The sequence below is a fragment of the Desmodus rotundus genome, chromosome 8 (assembly GCF_022682495.2).
Source record: "Desmodus rotundus isolate HL8 chromosome 8, HLdesRot8A.1, whole genome shotgun sequence".
NCBI lineage: Eukaryota > Metazoa > Chordata > Mammalia > Chiroptera > Phyllostomidae > Desmodus > Desmodus rotundus.
In genome coordinates this window covers 11,559,601-11,569,295 of record NC_071394.1, presented here as the reverse complement: position 1 = coordinate 11,569,295, position 9,695 = coordinate 11,559,601, and positions in this window count along the sequence as shown.

Here is a 9,695-nt window from a genome sequence, read left to right as displayed (position 1 = left end):
TAGCACAGAAGGCACATCCACAAATATACACACAGTGTTTGCTTGAAACAGTGGTTACCTCTGGGAAGGGAAACTCAGGCTGGGGAGACAGAGTGGGAAAGACACATTTTATAGGAAGTCCTTTTCTACCTTTTAAATGTTGCCCCAACTATATGTCCTATCTGTTTAAAAATTAACTTTATTTTTTTAAGATTTATTTACTTTTATTTTTTTTAAGAGAGAGGGGAAGGGAGGGGGAAAGAGAGGGTGAGAAACATCAATGTGTGTGGTTGTCTCTCACATGTCCCCTCCTGGGGGCCTAGCCCACAACCCAGGCATGTGCCATGACCAGGAATCGAGCCAGTGACCCTTTGGTTCGTAGGCCTGCGCTCAGTCCACTGAGTCACACCAGCCAGGGCAAAAAAATTAACTTTAAAAATATGTAGAAAGATTTGTTCAGAAAGGAACAGGTTCAATGTCATAAACTTTAGAATGGGAAGTAGAAAAGATGACCGTAACTATGTCTTTCCTGCTATAATTAAAGTACATTTCCTATCGTTTCTCCTTAAAAAAAAATGACTTTAAAAAATTGGAGAAAGACCAGCAATTAAGGGCACAGTATCGCCTAGCGCTGAGCTTGGCACGGAGCTGCTGAGTGATGCTAACCGACAGGGCTGGTGACTCAATACCATTCTGTCATAACAGTCACATAGGATCACCATCCTACTGGGATGCCTGCCACATACATGGCGTGTTTCTTCAAGAAATCCAAAGCACATTGAAAAGATGTAATTAATCCTTGTGTTAACTAGTAGACAGTTTTGTTAGCACCATCTTACAGAATGAGAAACTATGGCGAGAACAATAATTTATCTCTGTCAGGCCCAGCAGAACCAGTCAGTCCTAAGCCTGGGAATTTTTAAAAATTTTGGCATTCTGGGCTGGGGGACAAGAGTGTTACTAAACATCATGCAAAGCATTTCCCATTTGTTATTCTGATGTGGGTAGGTGCCTGTGCATGTGTGTGTGTGCATGTGCATGCATGCATGTGCATGTGCACATGTGTGTATACTAAATAAAGTCAGCCTTCTACACGCTGTAAAGGAATCAGTCCTGATGTCAGTCCTGCCTCTGTTCTTTGCTGGCCGTGTGACCGTGAGCAAGTCATTAACGTCCTAGCTGACTCATCCCAATGGGAAAATAGTATTACCTGCTGCCTACAACAGGTGGTTTGCTTGATTGTTTGTTTGAATTGAGACCCTGCAGTTTGCCAAGCTCTGTGCTTGTGCTTTTCATGCATCATCTCACTTAATGTGCACACTAACAACCCTGTTATTAGGTGCTATTTTTATGGAAACTGTGAAGCAGAGATCAACTAACTTACCCAAGATCACGTGTCTGTAAGTGTGACTCAAATCCAGGTCTGTCTGACCTGAGACCATTTTTGAACCCACTCTGCAGCACTTCTGTGACAAATGTTAGGCACTTTAAAGACTCCAAAGCATTTCATAGGTGCTAGTTTTATTCTACGGACCCACACAAAGGACCAGCACATGGGAGGCACTCAGTGTTTCATACGTGAGTGAACCAGACTGGCTGCACCAGAGATTATGTAGGAAGGATTTGGAATAAAATAACATCAAATTTTTCTAAACTAACAAATCTAAAAACCAAAATCATCAGAACAACAATAATCCAAGCAATAATTATTGCTATTCATAATTTGTATTCGTCAATTCATGGTTTACATTTATAATCAGAACAATTAATGAATGATATTCATTCAAGATAGGCCTTGAGGAAGGCCTGTAAGGATCTGAAAGGCCTGCCTTCTACATTACAAAAAAAAAAACCCTGTTCAAGCTTATGTCAGATTTAGAATGTTGTAGTTAAATTCAGGACTCCTACCAGTTGCCCTTGAACCTACGTCACCACCCGTGGTGTAGACATCTCAGTAGAATTAAGGCATGGGCAGAACTCTCTAAAGGCCTTCACAGGTGGAGAAAGACACAGTAATCAGGCCCTGAGCCATTGCAAAGGCATGAGGCCTGTTCCCATCACTACCAGGAAACAGCTTATTGCCAGTTTATTTTAAAGGAAAAGCCAAATGGAAGAGGTGCACGGGGCAAGGTTTATCACCATCGCAAGTCTAAGTAACCAAGATGAGGAATTCGGTGGTCTCCTCTGAAATGTCACATGTCTGCGTTGATGGAAGTGACTCAGAAGCAGTACAGTGTTGAAGCTGGTTCATATCAGCTCACAGGAGCCAACTGTTAAGTTTGCAGAAACTTTGTGACTCAGTTATTACCCACAGCCAATATTAAAAATTAAATTATGTAAACATATTCAAATAAATTATAATTTTCAAGGTAGCAAAGAAATCAAGACACGTCATATCTTCATTACATAGTACTACATTTTACTTCCATCTGTGATCCTGAGGTTATTTTTGTCTAGCATATCTATATGGTGAGCATAGTGTATAATAGTGTACTATTGCTCACTTCTTTACAACTCTGCATTCAGTGACATCATATTGGTAGCTTGAAATTGGCCATAGTAGGAGTTTTTACAGCACGGAAATTGCCAAGTGTTACACACCAGGTCTTTTTTCTTTTGCCAAGTTTTCCAAATAACTTCTCTAGTTTTATTGAGAAATAATTGGTATTCATCACTGTGTAAGTTTAAATTGTGCAGCTTGCTGGTTTGATTTACATATACAGATGGGGCAAAAGTAGGTTTACAGTGGTGAGTAAACAAAACGCAGTTTATTCTTGTATTACTATTAATGATTGCATTATTTTCCATAAGAACAACTGTAAACCTACTTTTGCCACACCCTGTATGGGTGTGAAATGGTTACCACTATAGGTTAAATTAACATCCATCGTCTGACTTAGATATAATAAAAATAAATTATTTCCTTCTGATAACAATTCTTAGGATCAACTCTCTTAGCAGCATTTTTTTATTTTTTAAAAATATACTTTATTGATTATGCTATTACAGTTGTCCCATTTCTCCCCCCACCTTATTCCCCTCCACCCTGCACACCCCCTCCCACCTGTATTCCTCACCCCACTTAGTTCATGTCCATGGGTCGTACATATAAGTTCTTCGGCTTCTACATTTCCTATACTATTCTTAACCTCCCCCTGTCTATTTTCTACCTACCATTTATGCTACTTATTGCCTGCACCCTTTCCCCCATTCTGCCCCTGACTCCCTGCTGATAACCCTCCAAGTGATCTCCATTTCTGTGATTCTGTTCCTGTTCTAGTTGTTTGCTTAGTTTGTTTTTATTTTTGTTTTAGGTTCGGTTGTTGATAGTTGTGAGTTTGTCATTCTACTGTTCATATTTTTTATCTTTTTCTTAGACAAGTCCCTTTAACATTTCATATAATAGAGGCTTGGTAATGACAAACTCCTTTGACTTGACCTTATCTGGAAAGCACTTTATCTGCCCTTCCATTCTAAATGACAGCTTTGCTGAACAGAGTAATCTTGGATGTAGGTCCTTGCCTTTCATGATTTGGAATACTTCTTTCCAGCCCCTTCTTGTCTGTAAGGTTTCTTTTGAGAAATCAGCTGACAGTCATATGGGAACTCCTTTGTAGGTAACTATCTCCTTTTCTGTTGCTGCTTTTAAGATTCTCTCCTTATCTTTATTCTTGGGTAATGTGATTATGGTCTGCCTTGGTGTGTTCCTCCTTGGGTCCAGCTTCTTTGGGACTCTGAGCTTCCTGGACTTCCTGGAAGTCTATTTCCTTTGCCAGATGAGGGAAGTTCTCCTTCATTATTTGTTCAAATAAGTTTTCAATTTTTTGTTCTTCCTCTTCTCCTTCTGGAACCCCTATGATTCAGATGTTGGGATGTTTAAAGTTGTCCCAGAGGTTCCTAAGCCTCTCCTCATTTTTTGAATTCTTATTTCTTCATTCTTATTTCTTTTCCTGGTTGAATGTTTATTTCTTCCTTTAGGTCCAAATTATTGATTTGAGCTCTGGTTTCCTTCCCTTCACTCTTGGATCCGTGTATATTTTTCTTTATTTCACTTTTCATAGCCTTCACTTCTTCCTCTATTTTGCAACCATACTCAATCATTTCTGTGAGCATCCTGATTTCCAGTGTTTTGAACTATGCACCTGATAGTTTGGCTATTTTTTCATAGCTTATTTGTATTTTTTCTGGAGGTTTGATATGTTCTTTCATTTGGGTCATATTTTTTTTGTCTCTGTGCACCTGTTTTGTAGTAAGGGGCAGAGCCTTAGGTATTCACCAGGGTGGGCAACTCAAGTTGCTGCTTTGTGGTGCTGTATGTGGGGGAGGGGTCTGAGAGGGAACAATGCTGTTCGCTCCACTCTCTGCCGGTTTTCAGTCACTTCCCCCGCTACCCACAAGCAAATTGGGCCCCTCTGGTGCTGATTCCCAGGTGGGTGGGTTTGTGTACATTCTAGGACCCTGTGGGTCTCTCCAACGAACTCTCCTGTGCAGCTGGGAATTTTTCCCATGACCGCAACCCCCACAGATTTTTTCAGTCAGAGGTTTTGAGGCTTTATTTCCCCGCATTGGAACCCTGGATTGCGCTGTCTTGCTCCCTAGTTGTTCCTCCCGGTTTATCCACACGTGAATGTGGGACTGCCCACTCTACCAGCTGCCACCTTGCCCAGTCCTCCAGCCACCACCTTGCTGTGAGTCCTTGCCACCTGGCTGCCCCTCTCTGCCCCTCCTACTGGTTTCTACTTGAACTTCTTGGTTGTCAGACTTCCATACAGTTCGATTTTTCTGTCAGTTCTGATTGTTTTTTGGTTTTAAATTTGTTTTCCTTCTTTTGGTTGTGTGAGGAAGCACAGTGTATCTACCTATGCCTCCATCTTGGCCGGAGGTTCTCAGCTTTTCTATTTATACAGCAGTGTTAACTATGGTCATCATGCTGTACATTACATCCCTAGACCGTATTCATCTTACAACTGGGATTTTGTACCTTTTTATCACCTTCCTCCACTTCTCCCCTATGCCCACCACCTCTGGTAACGACAAATCTCGTCTCTTTTTCAGTGAGTTTGGTGGGGTTTCTTGAGGGGGGTATTAGATTCCACAAATAAGTGCGATCATACAGTAGTTGTCTTTCTCTGTCTGATTTATTTCACTTAGCATACTGATTTCAAGGTCCATCCATGTTGTAGCAAATGGTAGGATTTCCTCGTTTTTTAATGGCTGAATACTGCGTATCACAACTTCCTTATCTTTTCATCCATCTATGGACAAAGATTGTTTCTGTGTCTTGGCTATTGTAAATATTGCTGCTATGAACATGAGGGTGCAGATATCTTTTCAAGTTAGTGTTTTAATTTCTTTTGGGTATATTCCCAGAAGAAGAATTAGTGAATCATATCGTAGTTCTATTTTTAATTTTTGAGGAAACTCCATACTACTTTCTATAGTGGCTGCACCAATTTACAATGCTACCAGCTGTGCACAAGGGTTCCTTTTTCTCCACATCCACACCAGCGTTTGCTATCGCTTGTCTTTTTGACGATGTCCATTCTAACAGGCATAAGGTGGTACCTCATTGTCAAATCAGGGCTTTGTTTGTCCAGAGAGCCAGTTGTTAAATTAATCAGCATATCACTAGTGCTCTCCTTAGAAGGGCTTAAACAATAGCCATAAAATAGCTAGCAGTCACTGAGGACTTCCACGGTACCAGATGCTATTCTCAGCTCTTTATAAATCTATGAGGTCAGTGCTATTATTATCCTGATTTTACAGATGAAGAAACCAAGACACAGAGAAGTTAAATACTTTGCCCAGGACTTTAGTACTAATAAGGGGTAAAGCCACTGACCTGAGGCATTCGGGGTCCCATGTCTTTACATGTACTGGCTATCTTTTCCAAACCATTAATTAACGTACAAGATCTAACACATGCAATGTAGTTATGGGGGGGACAGGGCAGAAGATTTGAAATTGGGACTCGGTGTTCACAGTGCTCACGTTAGACGTTTTAACTTAATGCAGAGTTCAAATAGGCTTTCTAAAGGATTAAAAAACAAGAGCAGGCAAGACCAAAGAACCTGTAATAACAAAGTGAAAAGAAGCTCACACATGCCTTGCACAGGCGGCCCCTCAGTGCTGGCTCCATCACCCACCCCACCCCTCACGTTCCCACCTACTCCTTTACACAGAATCCTCTGATGGGTTCAGCAGATGGAACAAGTTTCTGGGGCACTAGTTCACTAACAAAGAAACACACTTCTAAGGTCTGTAGGTGAAACAGACAATCTGTTGTGCGTACACTATCTTATCTTTCTTCACATGGAGAGTTGTTGCAGTATTTTTCAAAGCCATCTATAAAATGAAAACAACAAAAATACTTGGGAAAGGGAGAGCAGGGTGGGGGATGAATACGCAGAGGGCAGAGGATTTAGAAATCTAAAGAGCAGTGAAAATACCCTATGTATGATGCTATAGTGATAGACACATGTCATTAGACTTTTGTCCAACCCCATCAAATGTCCTCCACCAAGAGCGCATCCTAATGTAAGCTGTCGGCTCCGGGTTATGACCATGTGTCAGTGCAGGTTCATCAGTTGTTACCGAGGTCCCACTCTGCTGGGGGATGTTGGCAATGGTGAAGGCTATGCATGTTGGGAGACAGGAGGTAGAATATATATATACACCTTTCTCTTAATTTTATACACACACACACACACACACACACACCCTTTAATTTTTTTTGTGGACCTAAACTGCTCTTAAAAAACAGTTTCTGTTTTTGTGTGTGTGTGTGTGTTTTTAAAAAATAAAATGCTTGGGAAAGATGGTTTTTGACTGCTTGGTAAGGCCACATAGAAATCAGAAGGGACTGAAGAATCTGTTGGGATGTGATGAAGTTCGGTGGAGAAGGGGGCTGTTTGGTGCTGGTTTCCTGCTGGTCCTCCTCCCCCAGCTCGGTGGCCCCTTTCCACACACTGCCCAGAGCGGGCCCTGGATGAAAGATGCCACGCTGCCCTAGAATATTTTAGTGGACAATAAATGCTTAGCTCAGTTTGCCTTCCTCCCTTACAATGATTAGAGGCATTTACTCATGGTTTACCAGCATCCTTTCCTGCTTGATTGATAGCCTGTCGGCCCACATATGTTATTAGGAGCCAGTGACCAGCCTAATTATTCAGTCCTGTGGGACATATTCCCAGCATCCTCTGACTCCACAGCTCTCTGCCCAGGAAGGCCTTTGGGAAAAGGCACTACCTACAGAGCATAATTTTGAAGGTTTAAGCCTCCTGATAGAAGCTTCTTGAGCTGGCTAGCACCTACAACAGCACACTTAGATATTAATTTCTCTGGTGTCAAGTTTGCAAATAATTGTTTAAAATCCAACTGCCTACAATAGAGGAATTATAAAACGATGCCATATTCATAAGATGGGATATTTTGAAATTGTGGCTAAGGCAGAGATGGCTCTAGGCAGACCTTGCTTCTCAGGACAACTTTGGATGTGATAGAAGCCAAGAATTCCACACCTGCCTCCTCTCCTGGCCACGTGGAAAGGTTGTAAAGATTGGAAACTTGCAGCCACTTCCCAAGCTGCCATGAAATGTGGAGCTTCACCCTCTGGTCTCCTCCTTCCTTCGGTCTGGAGGAGGCCTTTTAGAAACCCCGGTCTGCGGCAGCACTTCCTAATTGCAGGTGGGAGTGATCTTACTGCCTGCCAAGTTGAGCATCACATTTCCCCCCGCCTTTGATGCTGTACCGTTTCAGCTGTAGGTGCCAAATCATTATTATTACACATGAAACACTACCGTGGTTGGCTTCGTGCATGTGTTTATGAGAACACCTAGGTGTGAATATTTATTTAAGCCACTGGGATCACATCCCTTAGATTCCCCTCTTCTGCCCTGACCCCCATTGAGAAGGGTGGGAGAGGTGCACTGTCACAGCTCACCTGTGATGGCTTCTGCCTCCTGACCCCTGCTTACCAGACCAAATAGCTGAGTTGTCTCTCTGGTCTTAGAAATGGAAAACGGTGCCTAAGTGTCATCAGTCAGCGGCTTGTCACCCACTTTGGTTTTACTGCTGAAACAGAACTCTCTCCTGTGCAGGGTCAGCTTTCCTACACAATATGTCAACATGCCCGGTCATCTAACAGCCACCTCTGTGGATGAAGCGTTGTCCAAACCCTTCATCTCTTTCTGTCTCAAGTGGAACAGCTCCTACCCTCTTTCTACTCCAAACCTCTAGCGCTATCTACTGTAGTCAGAAGGTTGTGTCTAGAAACCTCAAATTTCCCTAGAACCTTTCAGGAGAAGATACAAACTCCTTAGAAGGGCAGACCCGATCTTTTGTACTCTGGCTTTTAATATGTGTTACTATGGTTCTCCTGCCATTCACCCGCATAGTAATGATAATGTTGTTTCTATTGAGGTTTTCTAGGTACTCAGCACTTCACATGATAATGACTCCTTGTGCATCCTGCACACTGCACACCACTAGTTTCTAGAAGTGTCCATGGTGTTTCACAACCCTCCTTATTCCCTAACTTTCCCCTGACGTGTAACCCCCGTTCATCCTTCCAGACTCAGCTCATGTATCACCCCCTCTTAAAGCTTTCCCTGAGTCCTTCTTTCTTCCAATTCCCTCAGTTTAGAAATAAACGGCAATGCTTTAGCTCATATAACCAGAGGACAGAAAGGACAGGAGGCCAGATGAGCTTCTGGGACAATCAGAACAAGGGACATAAATGCTGCTAGAATGTTCTCCTATCATCTCTTTTTTTTTTCCTGCTTTTCTCAGTTTCTGCTACTCCTTCTCAGACCAGCCCTCACCACAAAGTTGGAGCTACTGCTTCTGGCAGCTCCCAGCCTTTGCTACCAGAGAGGGACTGAAATTTGCCCTCCTTAGTCTCACACTTAAAAATCCCAGGAAAGAGCTCTGATTGGCTTGGCTGAGTCATGCCCCACCCCTGAGTTAATAATATGACCAGTAAGTGGTGAGCTGGGAGGGAGCCTTTCCCAGGAAGACCATGTCCACCTGACACAGCAACCAAAAACTTTTGAAACAGTGGCTACCCCATCCATCTGGGTTCCCTAGAGACTAAGATGAGCTGAACACCCAGCCATAAGGAGTTGTCTTAAGGAGTTGTCATTGAGGTTTTGAAGTTGTTACTTATTGTGACATAACTTAGTCTAACCTGACTGAATTAGGTGGGGATGGCTTTTTAAAGAAGTTTGCTACAGTTTATTAATGGCTTTTCACTTAGTGCTCTTTGAGAGATTGGAGTAAATATTTGAATTGTTTTTTAGTTGTTTTTGGTCATTGTGCTAGTTTAATTTGCTTGCTAGTCCCTGGACTGGCCTAGTTTTGGGTTGCTAAGGAATTGGGAAAGAGAATGACTGCCCTTTGCCTTCCAGATTTCTTGGGATCTTCCCCAACAGAAAGGGTGTTGACGGATATTGAGCAATCCAAATGTCCAGTAGATTCCCTCTAGCAAAGCAAACGAAACAGAACTGCTTCTTCTCTCTCCAGGTTATATGCTGTCACCATAAGAAGGAAGGCATCCTTCAGTGGTGAGAGGGCAAGGAGAGAGGACTTTGCAGAGCAAAATCCCCCAAATCCCTTGGACACACACAGCTGTCCATTCCTCTGCGAATGTATTTGAAATACATACAAAGAAATGAAGGAGGAAATCTTTGTGACCTTGGATTACTTAGATACGACAC